Below are 16,037 nucleotides of genomic sequence, written 5' to 3' on the forward strand. Positions count from 1 at the left end.
GAACAACCAGGCTAAACTGACACAAGGTACAAATGGCTGCAAGGGAACACAGCTGACAAAGTGTTCTATGAAGCACTACAAACACCTTGGAGATAACCTCACAAGAGTAGAAGATTCAGTTCAGCCATCTGACTAGTGGCGTGTTCTATAAAGCCTCAGTAATGACCCTGTCGCCAGGAAAACAGAATCTGTGCCCTAACCTTCTAATCAGCTGCATTTAGCAGCCAACATCCATCTTTTGCAATAAAATGCCACCTCGAGAGTTCCCATTTCCATCAAATTACCACTGGTTTGGGCAACAGATAAATTAGAAACTAGTTAACAAATCTACTTGTCTAGGGCCCAAGACAATTAAACTTACTTGGAGAAGCAGAATAAACAGCCTCTAGTCACCTCAAGACAAGTTTTAAAGATCCTAACAACTATAACACTCGGGCACACCAAAATGGCTGTAATCTGCAAACCAGCCACATGTCACTTCCAATAGTACTCATACACGAAACGTGACCTTCCCCCTCCAAAATAAATAATGTTTAAAGTCAGGTGAATCTGGAACAATGACTCTGACTTTTCTCTAAAATAAGGGCTATAACAGCTACCTTAATGAGAGGCCCAATAAATTCAGGGTAAGGGGCTCATTGTGCTGACATTGTCACCTTATCTAGGACTTCAGCTGATTCATCCTGATGGGCTGACAGGTCACTGACATCTGCACCTTGCCCAAGATTCTTGTTTATTTCACATATAAAAACACTATGTCCTCAAGACAACTGCAGTCCACACCCCTTCTCCTACTGTGGAGCCTTCTCCTTCCTGACTTCACTGAGCACCTTGGGGAAAAAAGTTTGTCATTTTAGGCTCATGTTAGTAACTCTAGACAGCTAACAAGGCATGGAAAAGCTGGGAATAGAGCTCATAAAAGGACCAGTGTTAAGATTCAGGTCTTACCAATTTTTTTTTAAAGGGATTAAAAAAAAAGATCAAGATTACCTGGGGAAGAAACTGCTATCTTCATCATTAACAGATGTTTGGTATTATAGTAATAGTCTTAAAGTCAGGACCTAAAAATGTCTGGTCCTTAACTACACCAAGCAATCACAGAAAACATCCTTTAAGTAAAGTTTGTTCTAACATAAACTTTAAGAAGAAAGACAAGTCAAGGCAATTAAAAAACAAAAACAAACCCCATAAACTATCCATTTCATTTAAAAGGCACAATGGAAGGAAGGGAAGAAGAGAGAGAAAAGGAGAAAGGAACAAGGAAAGGCAATGCCCAATGTAGTAGATTAAACATGGCCACAAATTATTTGCAGCAATTCTCATCAAAAAGTGGAGTTCACTTCCTCACCCCTTGAATTTGAACTGGCCCTGTGACTTGTTTTGTTCAAAAGATTGTAGCATGAATGACACTGCACAATTCCTGAGCCCAGTCCTTAAGAAACCTTGCAACTTCCACTCTTGCTCTCTTGGGACCTAGTCACCATTCAAGGTAGCCAAGACAGACTGCAGGAGACAACACGGTACCCTGGATGACAGCTCCAGCCTAATGATGGACAGTGCTAGAGTGAGGCTATCTCGGTATAACCAGCCCCTGGCCAACCTGACAACTGACCACCAGCACATGAGTAAGCCCAGCAAATTCCACGTGCAATAGAGGCAAGCCAGATGAGCCTGCACAAATTGCCAGGCCACTTAATCATGAGCAAATAAATAGTTCTTTTAAACTACTAAGATTTGGAGTGTTTTGGTTGACAGCAATAGGTAACAGAAATACCTGCAATCAGCTAACACTAATTCAAAACATCAACACTGATACACTCAAAAGCAGCATGTGCATTCTCATCATGTAAGGAAATTAGAATCTCTAAATAATAATATATAAAACCACTCTTCCGGCAACCCCGGTGGCGCAGCAGTTTAGCACCGCCTGTAGCCCAGGGCGTGATCCTGGAGACCCTGGATCGAGTCCCATGTCCCTGCATGGAGCCTGCTTCTCCCTCTGCCTGTGTCTCTGCCCCCCTCTCTCTCTCTCTGTCTCTATGAATAAATAAATAAAATCTTAAAAAAAACACTCTTCATAGATAAGACATATATCACAGAATCCCAACAAAACACTCATATTATTATTCATTCCTGCATTTATCCCATGTGCAAACACCTGTAGAAGATCTTAATTTTGATAATAACACTAAGATGTTATTTACCTTTTTCACCATAGTGAAATGGTAGGTATAACTGCCACTGCTTTAGCATAATTCACGGCAGTGATATAAAACCACAAAGGACATTTTGTGTATATGTATACAAAATACACAAAGAATTTCTACAAATCAATAAGAAAAAAACAAACAGCCCAATTTTTTAAATGGACAAGAGTTGGAAGCACTTCACAAAAGAGAATCCTTAAAAGGCCAATATGCATATAAAGATATTCCACATTTGTGGTCATCAGGGAAATGTGAATTAAAGCCACAAAAAGACATCACTACATCCCCAACAGCTACAATTAAAAGCACTGACAATACTAAGTATAGTCAAAGACATGGCACAACCAGAACTCTCACACATTGTTGGCAAGAGAATAAATTAATATAACACTTTGGAAAACCGTAGTACTTATATCCTATGAACTAGCAATTCCATTCTTGGAATTCCCGAGTGCTTTACGTCTATGAAAAGGCAGTACAAAATGTTTACAGCAGTATTATTCCTAACAGTCCCAAACTGTAAACAACTTAATGGAAAACTTATGGTATAGTCAGAAAAAGTACTACTTAGCAATGATAAAGAACAAATCATTGCTATATGTAACTAAATTCATGAATCTCAAAGATAACATTGAACAAAAAAACCACAATATATGATTCTACTAACATGAAATTCAAAAACAGATTAAAACTAATCTATAGTAATAAAAGTCAAATTAGTAATTCTGCTGATACAAGTGTATTTGAGGGGATAGCTTATAAATGACATGATGATGGATGCAGTTGTGCACCTGACCATCCACCCACCCAACCAACAGAGGATGCTAGGCTTAGTTCTGCTTTAGGAAAGACACATTCGAATTCCTGTACTGGTTTGTACAGCCTGGCCTTTTGTGGCTCCATGACCAAGCTAGTACCTTAGTTTAAAATCTCATCATTTTCCACTGGCCTCTTTACCACAAGACACACTATGATAAGGGTGATCCTTAAAAAATACAAATATGATGGCATCAAAGACCCACATCCCTACTATACACACACTCCCCTCCTTAAAAGCCTTCAAAGACTCTCCATTTCTTATAGGATAAACTCAGCATTCTTTGGCAGGATACTTAAGTTCCTTTATGATCTGGTCCTGACTACCATTCTTTCTCTCCACAGATCCTGAGTTCCCTAACAAAGTACTTGCAGTTGACGTAGAAACCTATGCTTTTTTCTCACCTCAGTATCTCTGGCTACATAATACATGCTCTACCTAGAACAGCAGTTCTCCAAGCACGGTCTCAGGAGGTCTAAGAGGTCCACTATTTTCACAACAAGATGTTATTTCTCATCACACTATGATGTTATCTACCTTTTTCACCATAGTGAAATGGTAGGTATAATTCCCACTGCTTTAGCATAAATCAAGGCAATGGTTTCAAACTGTACTAGTACTATCATAGTCTTCACCACCCCACACCTGCAGTTTAAAAAGGAAAAATTAGGACACCTGCATGGCTCTGCAATGTTCCCTGAGTGTCTCCCTTCGGCTCAGGGCGTGATCCTGGGATCTGGGATTGAGTCCCACATGGAGCTCCTTGTGGGGAGCCTGCTTCTCCCTCTGCCTGTGTCTCCGCCTTTCTCTCTCTGTGTCTCTCATGAATAGGTGAATAAAATCTTTAAAAAAAAAATCAAAATAAAAAAATAAAAAGGAAAAATTTTACTTATAAATGTCCTTGATAAAGCAGTAAAAATAATTTTATTAAATTTCCACTCTTGCATACATGTCTTTTTAATAATCAAAATGGGAAGTACAAACCAGTTCTGCAGCATATCAATCAAAGTACAGTAATCGTCTCAAGTAGGGATGCCTGGGTGCCTCAGCACTTGAGCGTTTGCCTTCAGCTCAGGGCGTGATCCTGGGATCCGGGATCAAGTCCCACATTGGGCTCCTCCCTGCAGGGACCTCCTTTTCCCACTGCCTGTGTGTCTGCCTCTCTCTGTCTCTCATGAATAAATAAATAAATCTTTAAATAGTAAAATTATAATTGTCTCAAGGGAAAGCAACTGAGCTGCAAGCTAAACTAGCCACTTTTTTCATGCGCTATTATCACTTCTTGAGTAAGCAACTGACAAACTATGGTTATGTGTCACTGTTCTTCACAAAAATGAACAAAGTGAGCCTGTCTCTTCAAAGAAAATAAATGATAGCATTTGTTGTCAGTGATAAAGCTTTAAGATAAAATCAAAATTATAAAAAAGTCTATCTTCTGTGGGCCTGACAACTTAATACTTAAGATTTTTCTGATCAAATGACAGTGATATTAATGAGTGTGATTTTTTTTTTACTTGTATAATGAACTGTGTCAAACATCTGGAAGATCTGCATAACTCAGTGAACCAGTATTTTCCAACTGACCAATTCATGATGATTCAAAATCATACATGGGTAAAAGATGCATCTAATGTACGAAAAAAAAAGAATTTTAATGTCACCACATACAAAAGTTCATTAATACCGTTTCAGATTCTACACTGCAACTAACCTTTAAAGAACGTATGCTGAGTTTGGGTATAGTATCAAAGAATATCCGATTACCCAAAGATATTAAAATACTTCTCTATTTTCCAACTACATGTCTCTCAGTTTGCACTTTTCTCTTCAAATAGTTTAACCAAAATGACACTGCAATAGACTGAATGCTGATGCAGATGAGAATGCCACTGTCTTCTATTAAGCCAAACATAAAAGAGATTTGCAAAAGTATAAAACCATGTCCCTGCTTCTCACTAAATGTTTTTAAAGTTTTTTTAAAAAAAGATTTTTTCATTTAAAAAATGTGTTATATAAATATGTGAGGAACTATTATTTTAATGAATTAATAAATTTTAAACATTTTCCTAGTTCTGATTCCCAATACAGTAAATACTGGTAAATATAACCCACATAAGTAAAAGTTCTTTGAAGTCTAAAATAATTTTTCAAAGAGTTAAGAGGTCAGAGACCAAAATGTTTGTTAATTTAGAATTTCCTCTACTCCTCTTGTCCCTCAAGGCCCTTAGAGCTTGGATAAAGTTAACCTGCTATATTTGCTTATAATGGAAAGCAAAGACTACACTCTTTCATAGGCAATTAATGGTGTGTTAAAAGAAAGCTAAAATGTAATTTGATGCCTATGCCAAATGCTCCACTGTAAATACACAAAGATGAAAAAATTCAAGTTGGTTATTTTGTATATATCCACCATAACTAAATCTTTTTCTTTTTTTTAAGATTTTATTTATTGGGATCTCTGGGTGGCTCAGTGGTTTAGCACCCACTTTCGGTCCAGGGCATGATCCTGGAGTCCTGGGATCGAGTCCCACATTGGGCTGCCTGCATGGAGCCTGCCTCGCACTCTGCCTGTGTCTCTGCCTCTCTCTCTCTCTCGAGGCAGAGACACAGGCAGAGAGCGAGGCAGGCTCCCTGGAGGGAGTCCAATGCAGAATTCGATCCCAGGATCCCAACCTGAACCAAAGGCAGATGCTCAACCATTGAGCCACCCAGGTGCTCCCATAACCAAAGTTTCTGTCTCAAATCTGGAATCAATTGCTGGTAGAAATGTAAACTACCTATATTTTTTTTTCTAAATGCCTGTATTTTTAGAAGGCAATTATACACCATGTTTAAAAATTACAAAAGTAGGGGATCCCTGGGTGGCTCAGCGGTTTAGCACCTGCCTTCAGCCCAGGGCGTGATCCTGGAGACTGGGGATCAAGTCCCACGTCTGGCTCCCTGCATGAAGCCTGCTTCTCCGGCTACCTGTGTCTCTGCCTCTCTCTGTGTGTCTCATGAATAAATAAATAAAATCTTTAAAAAAAAAAAAAAACTTTATTTCCTAGGCTTGTTCACTGAAAAGAGTAAGAAACAATGACCAATCCATTAAGCAATTAGTACCTGTTACACACAGAATGGTCTCTAAACTTTATTTCCACAAAACAAAGAAGCTAACATAGCTAAGAGGATCACATCAAAAAGACACTGGAGTCAAAAAAAAAAAAAAAAAAAGACTGCCAATCTGAAGCAGCTCCCATTTGCCAAGATGAGGCAATCAATGAGACATCAATACAGATAAAACTATAATTGGCTGAAACACATAAACAGGCTTAAACTGCAGAGTTTATAATGACAATTAAAAAAAAACACTTATCGGGGATCCCTGGGTGGTGCAGAGGTTTGGCGCCTGCCTTTGGCCCAGGGCGCGATCCTGGAGACCCGGGATCCAGTCCCACGTCAGGCTCCCGGTGCATGGAGCCTGCTTCTCCCTCTGCCTATGTCTCTGCCTCTCTCTCTCTCTCTCTCTGTGTGACTATCATTAAAAAAAAAAAAAAAAAAAAAAAACTTATCAATCATATTTGCAGGATGTTAGTGAACAAACTCATTATTTTGAAAGCTGTTAATTAAAAGAAAGATTCAAGCATTTGTCTCACCTTTCCTGTGCAAGATGTACCTCACAGTAACCAAACAGGTGATGAAAGGATATCTCTTTATAAAAACATTCCAGCTAAAATAAATTAAGAAATGGTAGAATCTGAGTATCACCATTTTGTGTCACCATTTTACAACCCCTAATGAAGTTCCATGAAGTAAAGGAAATGTACACAATGATCATCAATGGCTGTTGACATCGTAAAAATGAGACTAACAGACATCACACACCTCCTCCTAATAGAAGTGCATTAGAAGGGATTCTAGCCAACACTTGAGTCTAAATCTGGTCAAGTCTCTAGATGTAACTGCCAATTTGAAGGAAATACAGAGGATAGAGAAACATGTTAAATGACACTACTGTGATGTTAATCACCAAATCCATCTGTGGGAAACTAATGAACAGATGACCCAGCCCTTCAAGAAATAAACTGCAAAGAAAAAAACAGAGTAAGAGAATATCATTTAGATTAAGAGAATTTAAAAATACATTGGCCAAACTACAGGGTACAGACTTTATTATTTTCAATTTTTTTATTTGAATACTACTTTAAACAAAACATACAGTCTGTTTTAAAACTTATGAAACAGGGGATCCCTGGGTGGCGCAGCGGTTTAGCGCTTGCCTTTGGCCCAGGGCGCGATCCTGGAGACCCGGGATCGAATCCCACGTCAGGCTCCCGGTGCATGGAGTCCCTATGTCTCTGCCTCTCTCTCTCTCTCTTTCTGTGACTATCATAAATAAAAAAAATAAAACTAATGAAACAGGGGATCCCTGGGTGGCTCAGCAGTTTAACGCCTGCCTTCAGCCCAGGGCATGATCCTGGAGACCCGGGATCAAGTCCCACATCAGGCTCCCTGCATGGAGCCTGTTTCTCCCTCTGCCTGTGTCTCTCTGCCTCTCTGTGTGTGTGTCTCTCATGAATAAATAAAATCTTTTAAAAATATAAATAAATAAAATTTATAAAACAATCATGGAAATATGATCACCAGATATAAAGAAATTATTGTTCGTTATTTTATTTTATTTTTTTTTAAATAGTAAGTATTTTTATTTATTTTTTTTTAATTTATTTATTTATGATAGTCATCAGAGAGAGAGAGAGAGAGAGGCAGAGACATAGGCACGGGGAGAAGCAGGCTCCATGCACCGGGAGCCCGATGTGGGATTCGATCCCGGGTCTCCAGGATCGCGCCCTGGGCCAAAGGCAGGCGCCAAACCGCTGCGCCACCCAGGGATCCCTTGTTCGTTATTTTAGATGTACAAATAGTGTATTATGTTTTGGGGGGTTTTTTTTGGTATTATGTTTTTTAAAGCCCTTATTTTTTAGAACCATTTAACTGAAATATTTATGAATGAAATATGTCATAGACTTGCTTCAAAACAATTTGTAAAAGGGGGTTGGTAGGAGCCATGTTAGCCATAAGCTGATAATTGTATATAAGGGTTCATTTTACTATTTCCACTGCTTTTGAATATTTGAAATTTTCCATAATAAAGTTTTTTAGAAAGCAAATCTCAAGGCACGTGGGTAAGTCAGTAGGTTAAGCATCTAACTCTTAGTTTCAGTTCAGGTCATGGGTGGTGGGATTGAGCCCCACATCTATGGGCTCCATGCTCCATCAGGGGGTTTGCTTAAGAATGCTCTCCGTCTGCCCTCCCCCCCCCAAATAAATAATCTTTTTTAAAAAGTTTTTTTTTTTAAATAAAGAAGAGGGGTGTCTGAGTGGCTCAGTCAGCTAAATGTCTGCCTCTGGCTCAGGTCATGATCCCAGGGGTCGTGGGATGGAGCCCTACATCGGGCTCCCTGCTCAGTCAGGAGCCTGCTTCTCCCTCTCCATCTGCTACATCCCTCCCTACCTCGTTCCTGCTCTTTGTCTCTCAAATATATAAAATCTTTTTTAAGAAGAATAAAATTTAAAAATAAAATTTAAAAAAAGCAAATCCCAAAAATGAAATATATTTTTATATATACACATTTATTTATATATATATATATATATGTATATAAAATCTGAAATACAACCACTGAAATGAATTTGGATACTAATCTTCCATTGAAGCCCAGTTCAATTCCTACCTCTTTCCCTATCTTTCTATATTGGTTTCTCTTTCCTTCTGCATTTCTTTATACTAAACAATTAGACTCAAATAAATTACACTGCATTCTGTTTATATTATAGAATCTAACCCATTATATCTGTTGTTTCGATCATTAAATGTTCATGGTTTATCTTCACAGCCAGCCAGTAAGGTACTTTAACACGCACAAAAATTTTAGATCCCATAGCCCTAGAATGATGCTGAACATTCTAATAGTCCTAAGTACCTTATGTGACATTCAAGTTGCCTCTAGAAAAACTCTGGGACCTACAAAAAAATGTAATACTCTTCTTTGTCAACCTACAGGCTACTTCAAGCTAAATTAAGTTTTTATTCTAGTAAGAGCAATAATATTTTCTTCAAGTTTTATAGGGATCCCTTTTGTGACATCAAAATGCTATTTCTAGCAAGTTTAGGCAATCTAATAAACACAACTTTTCCTCCCAGAATTCATATATTTATATTCTTTCAAAGAAACAGAAGCATATATTACTAGAGGTTTTTTCCTAAAGATTTTACTTACGCATTTGAGGGAGAGAGAGCAAAAGGGAGAGAAAGAGAGCGAGAGTGCACAAGCAGGGGGAGGGGCAGAGAAGTGGGAGAAGCAGACTCTGCACTAGGGGCAGCAAGACTCCCACCCCTGGGATCATGGTCTCAGCCTAAGGCAGATGTTTAACTGACTGAATCACCCAGGCACCCCTATATTACTAAGTTTAAATACAAATTGTTAGTTTAGTGATTAGTTAACTATGCTGAAGTTATTTAATAAAAACTTCAGCTGTAATAGAAAAAGACAGCTTACCCCCAAAAAAATAGTCTCACAAAAAAAAAAAAAAAAGTAGTCTCAAAGCCCTTAAAAAAAGGAACTCACTACCTAACTGGAGACTGATCAACAGTGCTTGAAAATAAGATTACTGGACTATACTTACAAGTTTTAAGAATTGAGTTATAGCCCCAACTGATTTTTCCTCTAATTATAAAAGAAATTCATGTTCTTTTAAAACAGGTAAGAAAGGGCATCTGGGTGGCTCAGTTGATTCAGCATCTGCCTTCAGCTTAGGTCATGATCCAGGGGTCCTGGGACCAAACCCTGCATCGAACTCCACATCAGGCTCCCTGCTCAGCAGGAAGTCTGCTTCTCCCTCTGCCCTACACCCCTGCTCTTGCTCACTCTCACTCTAAAATAAATGAAGTCTTTAAAATAAATAGAGATAAGCAAAAAGAAAATAAAAATCGTCCTGCTACCTCCTTCATAACATTTTGTCTCAATAAACAGTAAATTCTTTGAGGGCAGCTCATTTCTCCAAGGAACCAGGTCCCTCACGTCTAGAATTCATCTATGCCCCAGAAGAAAGGAAAGGGAGGGGGGAAAAAGCACACAGACAAGGCTTAATTCACTGAGAGTAATATACAGATGTGTTGTCAATTTTTTTACATTTTACCATTTGTATAAATCTAGGGTCAGAAAAAAACATACATTCCATTTGTATGGATTTTTCTTGGTTTATATTTTTGGCATTTTCCCAGCATCCTTAAAATTTGTTACTATAGTAGCAACAAAGTCCTACCTTTCCAATTGCCAAATCCGGTACCAAATACATCATATTCACTCTATATGTAAAATCTTACTCTATTACTTACTGATATTAGTTAAAATAAATAACCATTCCTTTTATTTTCTATTTCTTTTGTTGAAGTCCTACCAACTCCATCAACAGATTTTCATATTTCATGTACAGTTAAACATACATGGAATGGAATTAATTTTTCCTCAAAACATCCCACAAGGGCAGCCCAGGTGGCTCAGCAGTTTAGTGCTGCCTTCAGCCTAGGGCATGATCCTGGAGACCTGGGATCAAGTCCCACATCAGGCTCCCTGCGTGGAGCCTGCTTCTCCCTCTGCCTGTGTCTCTGCCTCTCTCTCTCTCTCTCTCTCTCAATCTCTGTCTCTCTGATGAATAAATAAAATCTTAAAAAAAAATCCCACAAAATTCTGAATTCACACACAGGCAAAACAATTCCAGTGCTCTAAAAGTACCTATAAGGCTCACCTGATCTCTAGCTCAGATGTACTGCCCCATCCATCCAGGTAAAGTATAGGAAATATACTTATCAAGCATAAATTGGGGAGACGCTAAGGAAAGAATAGCTTCCAGCAATTCAGCTGGGGGTGGAAGTGGGGGGGGATTATCCCTTTCATACCCATATCCTAGGCTCAAGTTTTTAGCAAGAGTCAAATAAAATTCTCAGAATAGTCCTGACTTTTCACTGGACTCTGTGTCTTAATTAAGTAGTCTGAGTGACAGTAAAAAATTAATTTGAAACTACCTTTCCTCTTCTTTACTCCAAAAAGCTGAATATTGTCTGTCTTGACTATTAAAATCCGCAGAGATTTCAATTCTGCAGAAGCTCTACATAGTTCTAAATTTAGACAAGTAATAGAAATAGTTGGAAGGCATGCAATTCATTTTAATATCTGAACTTTTATGTTGCCAGGCAGCTAATTTCTTAAGTAATCTTACAGGAGTCATCCATATAAAAGAATAAATATATAAGCCATAATATCACTGACAGGTTAGTAACGGTGTTAATTAAAATATTATCTGTAACTTCTGGAAATGACCAACACCCCTCTCCCTCCAAAAACCGGCTATATTTCCTCCACAGGGAAAACAGGATTTTAAATATTTCAACAGAACATGTTAACACATCATTACTTTCCTTACAGCTTACTTATGTTTCCATATCAATGGAATGTATAGATAAGTTTAATGGATTTCATCTTCAGCATAAAATGTTTTTGTGGAAGGAACTGATGTATCTCATTTCTTGTAGAGTCCTAGAGCAGGAAGTTCTCAAAGCTGTTGGACCATAGTGATTGAAGCATACCAGATCCCAATTCTAAGGCTAGCTATTTTGGATTCTCTAAAACATCAGACCTCATAAGGAGTCAGTCATAAAATCATACTCCAAGAAATGTTCAATACAATAAATACCCTAAGCATGTTAGTGTCTTAGATTGTACTTAAAGTTCAATTGTGAGTATATATATATATATATATATATATATATATATGAATGCAAGTTCAAGTTCAAAGCACTAAGTATGAAAGTCCTGGTTTGGAGTTTCCTTATCCAAGGACATTTTATTCAAACAGCAGAAGATACAAAGAGGGAAATAACTCTTAAGTGACTGCACTACAGGAAGAAAAGATCTGGGTTACAAGAGAGTGAGGAGGATATGAAAGCTTATTTTCACCTTCACAGAAAGTTAGGGGAAAAAAAACAATACAATGCCAATTTTCTGCACAATACCTTGCCTCCCATGGCAAATCATCAGACCTACCTCTAACAGACTTCGGTCTAAGAAATAATTCAGGTAATGGATACTTTATTATCAGATACATCAGTGAAGACACAGAAGAGTCTCAGATCTGGAATCCACTCTGTTTTTCTTTTTTTTTTTAACTGGAAATAACTGATACCATAAAAATAGCAAAGGATAATTCAGGATAATTAAGAAAAGGAAGCGGTTTCCCTTTGGGACGCCCAGGTCACAAAAGGGAAATGGCTCCCCTTTAAAGGAATCATTTGCCACTAAAGGAATCAGGATTCCTTGCAGAAATGATTGATTCCAGGTCTGGAGCAAGTAAAGTACAAAGTGAGTCCAAAATACCTTATAGTGCCAGAGTGTAAGGAAGTGCTCAAAGCCTGACTGGGTCATGTCAAAAGGACGTCAGAGTCAGTTTAATGGGGATCCTACTGATCAAATTTACAACTGCAGGGATCCCTGGGTGGCACAGCGGTTTGGCGCCTGCCTTTGGCCCAGGGCGCGATCTTGGAGACCCGGGATCGAATCCCACGTCGGGCTCCCGGTGCATGGAGCCTGCTTCTCCCTCTGCCTGTGTCTCTGCCTCTCTCTCTCTCTCTCTGTATGACTATCGTAAATTAAAAAAAAAAAAATTTACAACTGCAAATTTACTTATTTATTTACCTATTTATTTATTTATTTACTTACTTTAGTAATCTCTACACCCAATGATGTGGGGCTCAAACTCACAACCTCAAGATCAAGAGTCACTCATTCTTCTGACCAAGCCAGTCAGGTACCCCACTTTATACTTAATACTGAATAGTCAGTATTTTTTACAGTAATGAATTATAATATATTAATTTTTTTAAATACCAAATCTAAAATGATCCTCAAAAACAAAAAAGAAAAAAAAAGAGGAAAAGTAAAAGGTCTTCCTTTTAGAACATCACCAACTAGAAAATGTAGAAGTAACAAGAGAATCAACATTTTGCAGCCATCAACGTAATAACCAATTTAGGCAAGAATCATGAGTGCATGTTAATACCACTGGGTAAAACATTAACGAACATAGGCACCTGGGTGGTTCAGTGGTTGTCTTTGACTTGGTCATGATCCCAGGGTTCTGAGATCAAGTACCACATCAGGTTCCCCACAGTGAGCCTGCTTCTCCCTCTGGCTGTGTCTCTGCCTCTCTCTCTCTCTCTCTCATGAATAAATAAAATCTTAAAAATATTGAGGAATAGAAAAGTCACACATTTTTAAAAGTATCATCCCACAGACTTTCTTAATTACAAAAGGAAAAAGGTACCTTTACAAAGAAGAAATATAGCTGACATCAACTTAACTAAGTGATCTTTGTATCACCACCAATGGGTCAAAGGGACATTATGTGCACAGACACACACATCTTGCCAAAAATGTTTAATCTGAATCTAATAATGACAAATCCAAATTGTACATTCTTCAATATAACTACCCTAACTACAAAAATATCAATGACATGAAAAACAAAAGAGGGAAGAACCGCTCTGAATTAAAAGACAAAAAAAAAAAAAAAAAAGACCATTAAATGCAACATATAATCCTTGAATAAATCCCGGATTGGAAGGAAAACTATAAAGCAGTATCTCAATTATTCACATAACTAAGGAAATTTGAGTATAGACTATACATAATTATTATATCACTAAAATATTTCAAATGTGATGAGTTTGATAATACTATTGTAGTGATACAGGAAAACAACTGTTCTGAGGCAATATATGTTTAAGAAATTTGGAGGTGAAGTTTTCTTTTTCTTTCTTTTTGTTTTTTAAGTAGGCTCCATGATAGGTATGGACATGGGGCTTAAACTCATGACCCTGAGATCAAGACCTGAATTGAGAAATGCCTAGGTGGCTCAGCGGTTGAGTGCCTTCGGCTCAGGGCATGATCCTGGTCCAGGGATCAAGTCCCGCATCCAGCTTCCTGCAAGGAGCTTCCTTCTCCCTATGTCTAGTCTCTGCTTCTCTCTCTGTGTCTCTCATGAATAAATAAATAAAATCTTAAAAAAAAAAAAAAAGAGAGAGAGAGACCTGAGCTGAAATCAAGAGTCAGATTTAATTGAGTAGCCACTCAGGGACCCCAGGTAAAGTTTTCTGATGCCTGCAATACACTAATAAAAGTTTCCTGGGATGCCTGGGTGGCTCAGTGATTTAGCACCGCCCTCAGCCCAGGGTATGATCCTGGAGTCCCAGGATAGAGTACCACCTAGGGCTTCCTGCGTGGAGCCTGTTTCTCCCTCTGCCTGTGTTTCTGCCTCTCTCTCTCTCTCTCTCTCTCTCTCTCTGTCTCTCATGAATAAGTAAAATCTTTAAAAAAAAATCCCTAATATACAATGAAACATAATGTATATAAGTGTAGGGAAGGAAGGGAGAGAGAAACGTGGATAGACAAAAGGAGAGAGAGGAAGGGGGTAAATAGAGCGTGAGAGCACAAATGTGGTAAAATATCATAAAATGATAAAATGGTAAAATGTCATATTGGTATTCAGTGTATCACTCTTTCAACTTTCTCTAAGTTCAGAATTCTTCCAAATAAAAAAGTTGGGGTGCAAAAGAAACAATATTAACCCAAGCTCTTAGCTGTCCAATATAAATTTTGCTAGGTCTTGAAAAGCAATTCCAGGTGGTAGTTACAAGCCCAGTCCTCACCTCTCTGCTATAGTCTGAATGAGTCCTCCCAAAATTCATGTTGAATCCTAATCCCAGAAAATGACAGTATTAGGAAGTAGGGCTTTGAGATTAATGCCTTATAAAAAAAGGCTCCAGAGAGATTCCCTATCCCATTCTACCATGTGAGGCCATAGTGAGAAGCAGCAGGCTATGAACCAGGAAGAAGGCCCTCACCAAAATGGGACGGACTATCATGGTGCCTTGATCTTGGACTTCCTAGTCTGTAGAACTATGAAAAATAAATTTCTGTTGCTGGTAAGCCATTTAGTGCATGGTATTTTGTTACAGCAGTCTGAACAGACAAAAGACACTCTAAACTTCAACTGTAAAACAGGGATAGTACAGTACTACTCCATGGGGATTATTCTTCTCAGTATTAAAGGAGATGTGTTACTATCATATTTACATAATATCACATTCTTTGTTCACTTAACCATATGTAAGTATGGATAAACAGGACCAATTTTTAGCCTTTCTGTGTCTTGGCAACTAGTTTACAGCCTACGGTAACTTTACTAAAATTCCGGGCATTGCCAAATATATCCATATAAAAGAGTTAAAATGCACTCCATCTAAGACCAATAAAAGTAAATCTACCATTAGCACAAAGAACAGCACGAACATACTCTGAAGCACTTGTCAAATGGTTCAAGCAACAGCTTCTTACAGCGTACATTTGCTCCTTATTCAAAATACTACTCACAGGGGACTCCCAGGTGGCTCAGCAGTTAAACATCTGCCTTCGGCTCAGGGTGTGATCCTGGAGTCCCGGGATCGAGTCCCACATCAGGCTTCCTGCATAGGGCCTGCTTCTCCCTCTGCGTATGTTTCTGCCTCTGTGTGTCTCTCATGAATAAATAAAATCTTAAAAAAAAAAAAAAAAAACTAGTCACAGGCTTGACTTAGTCCAAAAAATGTCAATCTTTACATTAAAATCCAAAGCCATCAGGCCAGAAGTGCCTCTTAAAATTCTATTTCCTGGGGCTCTCATCACTCCACAAGTTTGCCCTGGTGATCTCATACTGTATCCTTGATTGAACTCCCTTCAGATGCAAATCCTAAATACCCCTGCCTCTCTTTAGAGCCCCAGATTCATTTACAAAATTAGCTGATACACATTTCTAAAAGTGAACTTTCTTCCAACTGTAACTCCAAACCTGCTCCCCCCTTTTAGTGATATAATTGACATATAACATTAGTTATTATTTTTTATAAGTTATTAGTTTACTTTACTGGTGTAAAACATGAC

General features: G+C 38.2%; 1 protein-coding gene across 6 annotated transcripts in view; it reads right to left on the reverse strand.

Moving 5' to 3' along the window:
- The window catches only part of R3HDM2 (R3H domain containing 2), a 163,113-nt gene that overhangs the window by 125,975 nt on the left and 21,101 nt on the right, over positions 1-16,037 (reverse strand). For 3 of the 6 annotated variants that reach the window (XM_055328352.1, XM_055328351.1, XM_055328353.1), the window contains exon 2: positions 15,492-15,652. The exons of 2 other annotated variants lie outside the window; for them this stretch is intronic. The gene's annotated coding sequence lies outside the window, so the exon portion shown is untranslated. Of the gene's footprint in view, positions 1-3,699; positions 3,718-15,491; positions 15,653-16,037 lie in introns of those variants that run through there. One more of the 6 variants, XM_055328355.1, reaches the window with a different exon arrangement.

The sequence above is a fragment of the Nyctereutes procyonoides genome, unplaced genomic scaffold, assembly GCF_905146905.1.
Source record: "Nyctereutes procyonoides isolate TBG_1078 unplaced genomic scaffold, NYPRO_anot_genome, whole genome shotgun sequence".
In the NCBI taxonomy this organism is placed as follows: domain Eukaryota; kingdom Metazoa; phylum Chordata; class Mammalia; order Carnivora; family Canidae; genus Nyctereutes; species Nyctereutes procyonoides.